Genomic DNA, 13,907 nt, shown 5'->3' with positions numbered 1-13,907 from the left:
AACAAATAGGCAATAAGTGGTCATTATCTGACATATATAAGCAACTTAGGGACAGTGAAAATGATAAAACGGCTGCAGCTATTGGTGGAGGGTGGGGTAAACTATTAGTAAATCAGGGATGGAGAGAAAGAATAATGATGGGGTGGATTAGGACAAGGAAAGCAGTAGTAGTGTGAGAAATGGAGGGAAACCCAGCTGAAGCTAATGCATAGGGCAATATATGCTTTCAACATGAATAATTCAAGGAATAGTGAGACCTGGATAAATAGGTGTCCAAAATGCAGCCTCCAAAAGGCAGATCTGGACCATGGGATGTGGCTTTGCCCCAAGACACGACAGTATTGGGAATGGCTGTTGTCATGGATCAAAGACACCTGGCATATTGAGCTGCCATGTGAGCCAGAAGTTGTTTTATTTCATGTGTTTCCAGAAACAGTTCAAGTGCCTAAACTAATAGATGGGGTATTGCTGGTAGCATTAAAATGTTTATTGCAAAAATGGCTGGACCCACGAATTCCTACAAAGATGGAGTTCTATAGCTTAATGCGATATTTCATGTTAATGGATCAATTAGACGCAGAAACGAATAAAGACAAAAGCTCGACGTCCTTTTTAAACAAATGGTCAAAGTTTATTGCAAAGCATTTGTCAGTGGAGGAAACGCGAGAGCTCATGAATAACTTTAAGCACACTGAGTGGTATTTACAAAAAGACATTAGGGGTACCCTGGGTAAACTGAAAGTTCCCTAATTAGACAGAATGGAGTATACTACTTTTAAGTGGAGATAATATTGATAGGAGGTAGGAGGTGCATCCAGACGAGTTGAGGGTTGGGGGGAGGGAGGGAGGGAAGGGTATATGTATGTCTATGCATTTTTGTGACTATACAGCGGAATGTATTTCTCTAGGCATCATTTGTTATCTGAATCTAATGCTTCGCATCTTGTCATTGTATGTGATGTATGTGAAAAGTATGCGCATATATGTGTATGGAGAAATTTTATTTTATATGTTCACTATATGTGAAAAGGAATAAAAAGTTTTTGACAAAACAGACATGGTCCTGTGCATGAGCCCTAAAAGGAGCAGAGGAGTCTGCCATCCGTTTTATCTACTGCAGTCACTTGTTGTGTGTCCTTAGTGCAAACATCATCCATTGCTAAGAACACAGACATCCTGGCCGTGTGCGGTCCAAATGTCCACCCGCTAGTCCTAGAAGAACAATCAGTGCCGTCTGCTGCAAATCATAGCCTGACGCATTGCTGTTTCCAGGAGGGAGGCAGACACAGCTCTCATTTATAGGCTCCGCTCTGGTTAATTGCTTAATGGCTGGAAATTTTGGATCATGTTAAAAAAATTATAATAATCTAATTTCTAAATATGATACAGTTTATTAAAGCAAGTTCTAGGGCAACACAAAGACAAAATGTCACAAGCCAGAAGAGGTGCATTTTAGAAGAAAAATCTGATATTTCGTAATGCAAAATGAAATCTCTCCAAACGGCACGTCTCAGATTAAAGCAATCCCCAAGGCTCCCGAGCACTAAAACTCATTTGCAGCAGTCACCAGAGAATCTCTCTCTCACTGGTGGATTCGTTATCTATATAATCATTGCTGAACCAGAAATCCACTTTCCGTGCACTAACGTCCTGCTGTGTGCAAAATCTAAAGAGGCAGAGCTGCCTGTGGGAGGGGCTGACAGCAGGCTGAACCAATCATGAGACAAGAGGCGTGTCTCCGACTACCTCCGACTCCCTGTTGGCGCTGTAGTTAAGCTGTAGTCACAGATCACATCTCTGTTCCATTGGAGCTGAGCTAAAAAGCAGCCAAACAGCAAGAACCGTGGGAAATAGGGAGCAGGTAATCATCCCCTGTAGGTAGTGTCTTACATATTCGTTTTGAGATCCTGACTGCACAGTCTCTTTAAAGGGGATTTCCGAGACTTGTATACTGACCAGAGGATAGGTCATTAGTAATTATGAGCAAACAAGAACTTTAGAGGTTTGGGTTTCAGGTAGTGTAGGAATTCCGGTATGGATTCTGATATAACGGAATTCTTAGACTGAATGCAAAACGGAAGCCTTTAAGAAGCATTCCGTTTTGATCCGTCATAATAAAAGTCTATTGCCAAAAATAACGGATCCGTTTTGCTTCAGTCTATGAATTCTGTTGTATCCATAACGGAATTCCTACACAACCCGAACATCAAACCCGAACCTGTAAAGTTCAGTTTAACTCATCTGTAGTCATCAGTATTTGATTAGTGGGGGAGCGATACCCAGGACCCCTGTCAATCAGCTGTTTGAAAGGGCATCAATGCTCACTGTAGCGCCGCGGCCTTCTCTCTGCTCACGAAGCACAGCACCTTACATTGTATAGCGGCTGTCTTTGGTATTGCGCTCATCCCCATTCACTTCAATTGGCCATGTGACTGATGAACGTGACATTACATGGTCTAGGGAAAGTTGCGCGAAGGCCATAGAGTTACTTCAAGCATCAGTGCCTCCTCAAACAGCTGGTCGGAGGGGGTCCCGGGTGTCGGATCCCCACCGATCAGATACTGATGACCTATCCAGAGGATAGGTCAACAGTATAAAAGTCTTGGAAAACCCCTTTAAATTGAACATCCATTAGGGAAGTATCATCTCTCTTTTTGTTTCCCCTTCTATGCCACATGAGAGAAAAAAGTTGTACTTACCTAACGATTGTATTTCCAGTGCTCAGGATTGGCGGCCATCTTTCCCTGTAGCATGTTTTACCAGCTCGTATGTGACACCAAATGTGACTACAGAGACTAATTGCAAGATATTGAGACTGTCCTGCTGAACACTTATTTTGGGAACCATTACTGCATGGGGATACGGTTTGAGCCCATACCCTGATCCATAAGACCGCGTTGTGGCTGGAATACATGCAGAATCCTTCCGTGTGTGTGAACTGCGCAGGAGTAACAAGATCAGAAGCATCGGTCTGACTATTGGCATAAAACCCTTCCCAACAGTCTTCAGTGAGAATGGCGGGGCACAAAACTGCAGGAAAAGTGTGAACTGATTCTTGTATGGAAGGGTTAAAGCCGCTGCTGTAACCTTATTCACTACCACCCCCTGCTGGATATATGCTGTCATTGACAAAATGCATTCCAAGCACAGAGTGACGGCACATATGGCAGCACATACCTGCTGAGAAACCATCAGCGCTTTGATGGCTAGGGCCACAGTGACTACAATGACAGCATCACATTGTGAACTCACAAGTGTTCAACTCCTATTACATGTGTCAGATGTGCTGGACATGACTTTTCTACTATTACATTTACATTTTCTCTAGATGCCAACCTAGAACAGGGCATTTGTCATCAGATTTGTACCTATGAAACTGGCTGACCTGCTACTTGGCAGCTGAAGGCAAACATCATCAAGCCTGGACCTGACTTCCCCTAAAATCAATGAAAGTGCAGAAAGTGCAGCAGTTTCAGAGAAAACAGAGCCTCTAGGTGTAATGGTAACGCCCCCATTGCTCCTAGAGGCTCATTTTCATATATTAAAACATAATTTTTCTTAGCAATGCGGGCACATATGAACATGGGACCAACACAGATGCCTTCAGCTGCCGAGCGCACATGTAACAGGTCAGCCAGTGTCATAGGTACAAAACTGCTGACAGATCCCCTTTAAAGGGGTTGTACAGCATTGGAAAAACGTGACTGCTTACTTCCAGGAAAAGTCCATCTGTCCACGGGCCGTGTCTAGGATTATAGGTCTGCTTTACTGACTGAAGTAAATGTGGCTGAGCTGCAATACCACACAGAACCTGAAGACAGGTGTGGAGCTATACAACCTTTTTAAATGTGTTATCCAGCTTTTTAAAGAAATCCTCCCCCCTCCACCCAACCTGGATAGAGGGAAGCATACTTATCTGTTCCCCACCCTATGACCAAGTGATGTGCCACTTGCGGGACATATGACTGCTGCAGTGGCAAACGCGACCCCCATCTGTGCCGGACGTTTTTAAGCAGGGACCGTTGTGTGGAGAACACAATGGTGGACTGAAGGAACCAAACGGCAGGGAGCAAGTAAGTATGCCCCCACTTAACAAGTTGGGGAGGACCCTTTTAAGGTTGGCAATTTTATCTCATCAAAGCTGCTGACTGCATGTAACTGAAATGGATAATTCTATCCAATAATATAAAGTTATAGTGAAAACAGATAGAGCAATTATTTTACAAACTATGTAATGACATAAACTCATGTCATCTGATTTTAACGTACGCAGCACAGATAGCAGCTATACGGGCTGGGAATGACTCAATAAGGTCCTGGTAGATTGTCACAGGTATCTGGAGCCATGCTGCCTGCAGTGCGTCCCACAGCTGCCACGGGGTGCGTGGGGAGGATCCATAGCGCAAACATGACGATCAAGGTGGTCCAACAGATGGTCATTTGGATTCAAGTCTGGAGAATTATGTCCCATTGTCTTGCTGGAAGATCCCATCCCATAGCCCCCTGGTTCATTCTGTTGGTGAGCTGCTCCACTGTATAGTGCCATTTCACAGAGAAGTGTCATAAATTATTATGATCTCCAGAAAGTGATGAAGTAATGCCCCCTCCCCCTTCAGACACTAGGAAGAGCCTTATCTGTGTGTGTATAGTGTTAGTATCCTGTCATACTATCCAGTACAATACAGCTTTATCAAACCTCCAACCCTCTGCTGACTCTGTCCTAGTCTACACAGCAAAGCTGACAAGTGAGCTGCAGAAAACAGTGTCAGCCTATTGTGGCTGCTCCTGTTTCCATGCTTTTATATGGATATGTAATAAATGTAATAAAAACTTTAGTTAAATAGTGCGGAACTTTCTGATTATACGTTCCCTTTATGATATGTTAGAAATGTACCTCAGACACTTGTGCTTCAAACAGAAATGGTCAGAGTTTTACTGCACCGCTCATATTTGTTTGGAAAAACACATGTCCTCACATCAGTGGCTGGTGTCCAGCTGCTATCCTGAGATCTATTGGAATGGGTGTATGCAAACATGCATTCTGTCCAAATAGCCGAGACCTCAGGAGCGCTTGTGCAGCCATCTGGTTAAAATTCCTTCCCAAGCAAATGTAATCTAAATGGAACACGGCGAGGTGCCTTTTCCTGCCACAGAGCCCCTGCCAAAAATTTGTCAGCTTTCAGTGGTTTTCCTCCCCTCCGCTCCGCGCCCCCCCCCCCCCCACCACCAAGTCAGAATTTTTACAAGTAGTTAAACCTTGACGAAATATCACCCGACAAACACGCCAGGCCTAATTTGGTAAAGAAAAATACGGAACAAGGCGCAAGAAGCTTTTTCCATTCTCAAGAACGTCCCTTACATTGTGTTTCTCTGATACAATCAGGCACTCCAGGTCCCCGGCCTCTCCCTCTGTCCACCCCCTTCATACTTCCAGAAAAATAAAGGCAGGCAGCCATCTTCCCTGGAGAGTAGAATGTGTTACTAAGCAACAGCCCAAACACATTCATGTTAAAAAAAAAAAAAGGCAATTAAAGAGCATCTGTCAGCAGTTTTGTACCTATGACACTGGCTAACCTGTTACATGTGCACTTGGCAGCTGGAGGCATCCGTGTTGGCCCCATGTTCATATGTGTCCTCATTGCTGAGAAAAATTATGTTTTAATATGTGCAAATGAGCCTCTAGGAGCAACGGGGGCGTTACCATTACACCTAGAGGCTCCGCTCTCTCTGCAACTGCTGCACCCTCTACATTTTGATTGACAGAGCCAGGCAGTGTAAATGTGATCACGCATGCCTGGCCATATCAATTCAAGTGGAGAGGACGTGGTAGTTGCAGAGAAAGCTGAGCCTCTAGGTGTAAAGGTGTAAAGAGAAAAAATAAGCTTTACTATATGCAAATGAGCCTTTAGGAGCAATGGGGGCCATTGCTCCTAAAGGCTCATTTGCATATAGTAAAACTTATTTTTTCTCGGCAATGCGGGAATATATGAACATGGGACCAACACAGATGCCTTCAGCTGCCAAGCGCACATGGAACAGGTCCCCTTTTATTAGGGACATTATTATTTAGGTAACTTGCATACATGTAGCTATTTCAATCATTAAAGGGCTTGCCTCATGAATAAATGCCTTTTTAAATAGAAGCTAGCCTAGTGATGAGCCTCTGCCCTCGCTCATCCCCAGTATTCAGCTGTTACACCAGAGAAAGACTCCCAGGCTATAGGTTATTACATTACATGATGGCCATCCAAATAAGTGGCCAACTGTGGAAGACATATGGGGCCAGATTTATCATGACTGACAGCCAGGGGCGTAGCTATAGGCTCATTGGCCCTGGTGCAAGAATTCAATTTGGGCCCCCCCCCCCCACCCTCAATACCATTTCCTAACACCACCAGACCCCTGCACGCCCACCGTGCCCATATTGCTGATGATATAGCTGCCGCTTGTGCTGGAATCAGTCTATTGCCGAATGCACACGGCCGTGAACGGTCCGTGGTATCCCGGCCTGGATTGCTGCTGACAGCAGGAGCGCACTGACGCCGTGCGCTTCATGCTGCCACTGTACTTCAGTAATACACTCGTATAGATCATACGAGTGTATTACTGTAGTACAGTGGCGGCATAAAGCGCACGGCGTCATAGCAACCAATGACGCCGTGCGCTCCTGCTGTCATCAGGAATCCAGGCCGGGATACCACGGACCGCTCACGGCCGTGTGCATTCGGCCTATATGTATCATTCTGCAACATGGGAGGTACATAGTTCTTAATTTTCCTTCACTTATCCTTTCAGTTTGCTTCATCATATGCCAGCAGGGCTATTAACATCGCCGCCAAGCCCGCCATTATTGCTCACACAGGGCTGGTCAGCACTGGAAATATGGGATTGCAAGTGCAACACCTATGGGAGCAGTGACTGTCACCATATTGCTGTGAGTGACTGATGATATAGCTGCCGCTTGTGCTTGAATCAGTCACTCACAGCAATATGGTGACAGTCACTGCACCCATAGGTGTTGCAGTTGCAATCCCATATTTCCAGTGCTGACCAGCCCTGTGTGAGCAATAATGGCGGGCTTGGCGGCGATGTTAATAACCCTGCTGGCAAATGATAAAGCAGTGATGATCATGATATAGCTGCCGCTTGTGCTATGAATGTGATGGTCTATGGGCCATAGACTATCACATGATTCATAGGACTCTGCTGTGACATCTACCAGTACTTGTAGGGTAGCAGTAGTGGGTCCTCTTACTTGCAGAGCTCATTTGCAGCTGCACATGTGGCTAGAACGGTGCTAGTAAGAGGACGCACTACTGCTATCCTATGTGATGGTAGTGTTCTCTAGCTACTAGCAAGCACCCAACTGCCAGAGCAGAGACTGTCTCCGAGTCTCTGCTAGTCACGTCGCCACGGCCGCCCTCACCTCACTCACTCGGGCGGCACGCAGCTTCTCCTCCGCCGCTCCACTTCCGGACAACAGTACTGCCAGATGGGACGACTCCCTCTACTGGCTGAGCCTGCTCCTGCACGGCTGCACGCACGGCTCTGGCTCTGCCTCCGCCCCCCCCCTGTGAAGTTAGCCGCCGGATATTCTGTACTGTGTAAATCAGGGGCCACTGCCAGGGCTTCACTCCGTCTCTCCTGGGGGGCCCCGTGGGCCCCCCTGACTTAGGGGCCCGGTCGCAATTGCGACCGCTGCGACCCCTATAGCTACGCCACTGCTGACAGCTCACTCCACTTTCACATATGGCTAAAGTCAGTTTTAGCCAAGACAGATTTATGACCGGCCCTTTAAGACTGTAATAAATGTGGTTTGACGGTGGCAGTTTATTCGTCAATAAGCAGCTTTACAAAAGTCGCACATCTTTACGAAAAAGTCGCACGTTTTTATGAAAAAGTCGCATGTTCTATTAAAAAGTCTCATAAGATAAGCATGGTCCTCACTGGAGTGAAATTGCGACTTTTTTGCGACTTTTTAAATAGTCCCAATAGTAAATCTGTCTAGAGATTCATTTACATAAGAAAACACGCCCACTTTCAGAAAACTGGTGAGCATAGTGCAGAGCAGAAAAAAGTGCAAATGTGTGCGCAGTTTTAGCGTTTGGGAATTTTTGGGGGACTTTTTCACTCCATTATTCTGACCTGAGCTAATGATAAATCCGGCCCATGGTCTGTCAGTGTAGGAACTGATCTTACATTGTGGCTCTGAGTTCTGCTTTCATCAGACATCCCCTTAAAAGGGACATTACATAAAAATATATTTATAACATATTAACCTATAGGTGACTATTCTATGTTTTGTTTTTGTTTTAAAAAAAAAAAAATAGGTAGGAGGTTTTCAGGATATATATATTTTTAGAGGCACTCTATGTTTTCTACCCCTTTAACTTTCTCATTTGTTTGGACTTTGAGCATAGTAAACTGCCTCGCCTGACTTTCTCAGTCAGACCATCACTGTGGCCAGAGGTAAGGGGGATGGGGGACTCAATTAGAGCGTCATTGTCACGTTCGAGTGTGGGAAGGAAACACCACACTGAGCATAGGAGGGAAAGGGTGAAGGAATAAGGTTTGGAAACTAGGGAAATGAGATGGACACCATCTAGTAAAACCCTAATCAAAGTCCTGACTAACTACTAGTATGAACAGACCCCGGAGGTAGGTGAGTTCATACACAGGAATACCTAATGTCCTAACTTACCCTATAGGACCCTGGTACTAATGTCAGGACTGAGACAACCTGTTCCTCCAAAAGGAAGGACCAACAGAAGTCTCCCTCAGGCCTTAATACAAATGACAGAGAAATGCAATACACAAAATAACCCAAACAAAATACAAAAGGGAAAGAAAACACTTAACTTGGCTATGGCAGCACCAGGAACTCAGCTGAGATCCACACACCAGCTATCCAAAACTCCAACAGAAGCTTTGAACCGCATAGCATAGTGGGAGAAACAGCAATAAATAGAGAAGGTTAAATGACCCCAATAGCCACGCCTGGGGAAAGAATGTGTGGTAAGCACCAGAAACAACACAGACGTCATTTGATCCAAACGGAAAACATGTCAGGCCAAACCACGTGTTGCCAGTCTCACTGATCTCGTGCCACCTGTCGCGGAAACCTCAGTGACAGTCATGCACTACACTGATATGTACAGTGCTCTTCTGAGGGCATTTTTATCTAGGCCTATCCGAACAAGGAAACAACAAAGCTGTCTTACTGTCATCCAAAACTCTACATGCACTATTATACTAGCAGATATGTTTTCCTCACTGCAGCCGTAAACAAAACAATGGATTACTCATCTATATAGGAGTTCTCTCTCTCTCTCTCTCTCTCTCTCTCTCACTCTGTGCTGACTGTAACAGAAGAACAACATGTTGTATTTCATTTTCAGTGGTATAGTACTTCCAAAATGAAAAGAAAAAGACAGCCATGACTTCTTAAAAAAAATAAAAGTGTTTTCTATGAATATTGGGGTAGATTTATCAAAACTAGTGTAAAGGAAACCTGGCTTAGTTGTCCATATCAACCAATCAGATTCCACCTTTCATTTTCCTGAGGTCCTTTGTAAAATGAAAGTCAATTTTCCTTTAAACCAGTTTTTATGAATCTTCCCCACTGAGTTCAAAAAAAGACCCCCTTTCAGATGGAAGTGTCCCTTTAATGACACAGTGTATGCCATATCAATTTTTGGAGAGGAAAGAGAAGTAAATGCAATATAATAGTAATGTACAGTGCTGTCTTGGCAATTCTAGAATCTGAAATCGCTGTCAACTCTACAGCCATTGAGATACTGTCACCACATAGTCTGTAGTCTACTGGCAAATTGCAGGAATCAGAAGATGTACCTTGGAGAACCTACACAACATTATCATGGGCCACGTGACATTTTGATATATTGGATTCTCAATGGCTGTGAAACAGTTAATGATTACAAAGATGAAATAGTCGTCTAGGTAAATACGTAGATCTCAGGATGATGTCACTCAGGAATGCTAACATAAGCTGAACAGTGTCTATGTTTTCATGAATCACAAGGAGTTAGTTGAAAAATGTTCGAATCCATATTTGGTTAGAGTCTAACCTAAAGTATGAGCTTTTTATGGGGTGAGGCTGTAAAAGGTCTTGACCTGGTGCCAAATCCAGGTCTGAATGATTTTACAATGACATAAACTGTTTCCCTGAGCTCGTCAGCTACCATGAACACCTAATGATTTGGAAGAAGCTGAAAAGAGAAAAAAAATAAACATTTCAAAAATAAAATAAATGTTTTTTCTCTAATGTTGAGCTGTGAGCGTTGTGTGCTATGAGCTCCCTCTAGTGGCAGTTGCCGGCAGCTGAAATACTATTATTTAACTCTGTATAAGACAAATAGAGCTCTGAGTTCCATAAACATTTATGGTGCAGTTTAGCTGTGGGTTATACTTATGCAGCAAGCCTCTGAAGAGACACTGAAGAGGATGGGAGTGGAGGGGTCGTGGTCCCTCAGGCTGTTGCTCCGTGGGGATTGTTGCAATGTAATGCTACTTCCAGGTACTTGTGGATATAGGTATTCATTGATTTTAGCCTGGATGTTAACTAGGTGATGGGTGCCGTAGTCCCTCACCTGCAGCAGTGTGTGCAAAGTTGTGATTTTGCTGATCTCTCTGCTGTCTTTGTACGCTGCAGCTTCTTGGAAAGCAGCATCTTGACTGTGATAATCTCTCTGGAGGAGATCTCACAGGTGAATTAGATACAGTCCCTTGGAGCAGGAGCTCTAGCAAGTGCTTCCTATCTCTTCTCTGTCTGGACTCAAACTCTCTCTCCTGGCAGGAATTAGGACCAGTCCATTCCTACCAGACCCTGTTCCTGCCAACCATTGCCAATTGTACCTTCTCTGCTGGAAAGAACGGTCTATACACATAATGTATGGAGTGACGCAAAAATGGGGAACGGCCATATCGCTGACCTGTCATTTAACCCCTCAGATGCTGCGTTCAATGCCGATTGCGGCATCTGAGAGTCACATTCAGCCTATCAGAGGGTTAATCAGGGGTTAAAATAAAAATATATATATATATTCTCACCTCATCCATTTGGTCGCAGTGAGACCGTCGTGGCCATCTTGATTGAATAAAACGCACCAATTCAGGCGCACACTGACGTGATGACATCAGTGCGTGCCCCAATTGGGGCATTGGGTGGGTGCGGTGGCATCATCACTGTCTATGGAGGTGTCCCAACTTTCCACTAACAACAGATGTTGAGGGAATGTTGGATTTAGCACGACCAACACTATGTTCCCAAGAGATAAGCCACTGCCAGAGGTGTCTGGTAGCTACTTATTCCTGTCTCCCTAGTGAGAATACATGCACGCCCAGCTGAGCCAAGCATGCATGTCTATGGGGTGTTGCGAGGAAAATCTGTCAGTCAAACGAGTGTTCTAGTGACAGCTATCTCAGGGGTATGGTCATTTTAGGTTGTGCTAGTTCTGCCTCAATCCCCTATCACACCCCCTCTCCCCCTACACCCTCACTAGGTATTCTCATGGCCTCTTATATACAAATATCCTGTTTAATGACCAAGAGCCATATGCAGCACTATATCCCTAGACCAGGCATCCTCAAACTGTGGCCCTCCAGCTGTTGTAAAACTACAACTCCCACAATGCCCTGCTGTAGGCTGATACCTATAGGCTGTTCGGGCATGCTGGGAGTTGTAGTTTTGCAACAGCTGGAGGGCCGCAGTTTGAGGATGCCTGCCCTAGACATTTCATTCAAATACCGAAGGAATGGACATTTTGCTTTGAGTTTGAATTCCCCCAGTGGAGTGATTTTGCAACTTTTCAAACCACTTTTCAATACTGGGGGTGGGTGGGGAGTGACACGAATTTTGGGGGAAAATTGGACTTTTCTATGTACCATTTTGATGCATTCCCCCATAATTTTCGATTTTAATAAAAAGATCTATCCTCATCCCAAGGCCATCAATATAACAATTCCAAAAAACCCTTTAATTTGCAGGGAATGTTAAACCCTATTACAACTGTCAATTCAAATACAGGTCTTCAGGGCGGCGGCCAAGTTACCAGCACAATATTATCTATGAGGATAAGGAACGAGTGAAACCATGAATCACTTCACTAGAGCAATAGTAATACATTACCAGAGAGGAGTACTGGGAGAACTAAGTACTGCTGTGAATACACACCTAGCCCTCCAGTCCTCACCAAGCAGCCGCACAAAAATACAATAAAACCATGGGGGGAGATTTAGCAAACTGGTGTAAAGTAGAATTGGCTTAGTTGCCCATAGCAACCAATCAGATTCCACCTTTCATTTTTCACAGCTCTTTTGGAAAATGAAAGGTGGAATCTGATTGGTAGCCATGGGCAACTAAGCCAGTTCTACTTTACACCAGTTTTATAAATCTCCCCCCATATCTATCAGAAAGCTATGTTAGGCTTCATGTTGCATTGACTTCAATGGACAATGGTCTGCATTTTGTGGCCAAGTGCAGGAAATGTTCTACCTTTTTGCGGAACGGATATACGGACGCGAAAAGCACACAGATCATCCCTGTGCTTTTTGCATCTGTATGTCCATTCCACAAAAAGGTAGAATATGGCCGCAAAATGTGGACCCATTGAAAAACCTAGAATATGTCCGCAAAATGCAGGCAGCACACAGATCTCATCTGTATTTCGAGGATTTGCGGTTTGCAGACAGCAAAATAGACACAGTCGCATGCATGATATTTGTATAAAAAGGTGACATTTACAATAAGGGCCGGTTTAGTCATGAGCAGACTCTGATTTCTGTCATAACCATGTCCCAAAGAGATTCCAAATAATGGGATTTCCATAACGGAGTCCTCCTACGTAAAGGCGTTCACTAGCTGTGCAGCTGCAAACACACCCATAGCTCTAGAAGGAAACCCCCTCCGAAATGTCCTCTACAGATGGAATGGCTTTATGCTTCTTCTATCTGTAAGCATCTGCTGGGAGAAGATTATGTCAGCCAGAAGCCAGAGGGTCAGATTTCCTAGGGATAGGACGCCTCCAATTTGCTTCTGGTGGAGACCCTATTGAAGGCGGAACCCCTCCTAAATCCACAGTAATGTGCTCATTATACTCAGTGGTATCCAGGAGGCTCCCCCCACCTGCTTAATGTGTGACTAGTTTTGGTGTGGCAGCGCCGAGGCCTAGACACTGGAGAAGTGCATATCATGCAGGTGAGATGAGCGCTCTGACGGGGCCCGGCATTAGGTACAGTGAAAATTCCGGACCCTCAGTTTTTTTTCCTGGGCCGCTTTAAGCTCCCAGTCTGGCCTTGGAGGTATCAGTAATTCTGTCACTTTATGGCTGCCATATATATCTGGATACTATACCCCTTATTACTAATTCTAACACCACGTAGATGTCACAAAGAAGTCTGCAAGAAACCCAAGTGACATCAAAAGATTCTTAAAGTGGTTTTCTCAGATTTTTAATTAATGGCCTGTCCTTATGAGAGAGACCTAATCAGACTTTATTGTTTACAGGCACAGCGCCATACATCCAAGTGTGGCTCTGCCTGGTACTGCACTTCAGCCCAGTCATACAGTATATTGATTGGTTGGATAGGCCGACCCTTAAAAGCCCCAGAAAACCTCTTTAATAGTGTTCTGTTTTTTAGGGGGGTCTTTATTCCTTATTATACACAAGTTTTCACCTGCAGAACCTCTTTAAAAAGTGATGGGGTATTTTTATGTCAATGAATGAATGTGTGCACTGGTGGGCCTAAACCTATACCCTTCATGTCTTAAAGAGGATCTTTGTCATCTGGGTATGTGTTAAAAGGAATGTCTAGTGCACTCTCTTATTGTCCCACCAGAGGAGATGACCACCCTGTGTGTAGACCTCACATATGCACGTACAATTTGA

Source organism: Bufo gargarizans, chromosome 9, assembly GCF_014858855.1.
Source record: "Bufo gargarizans isolate SCDJY-AF-19 chromosome 9, ASM1485885v1, whole genome shotgun sequence".
Lineage (NCBI taxonomy): Eukaryota > Metazoa > Chordata > Amphibia > Anura > Bufonidae > Bufo > Bufo gargarizans.
This window is presented reverse-complemented; position numbering follows the sequence as displayed.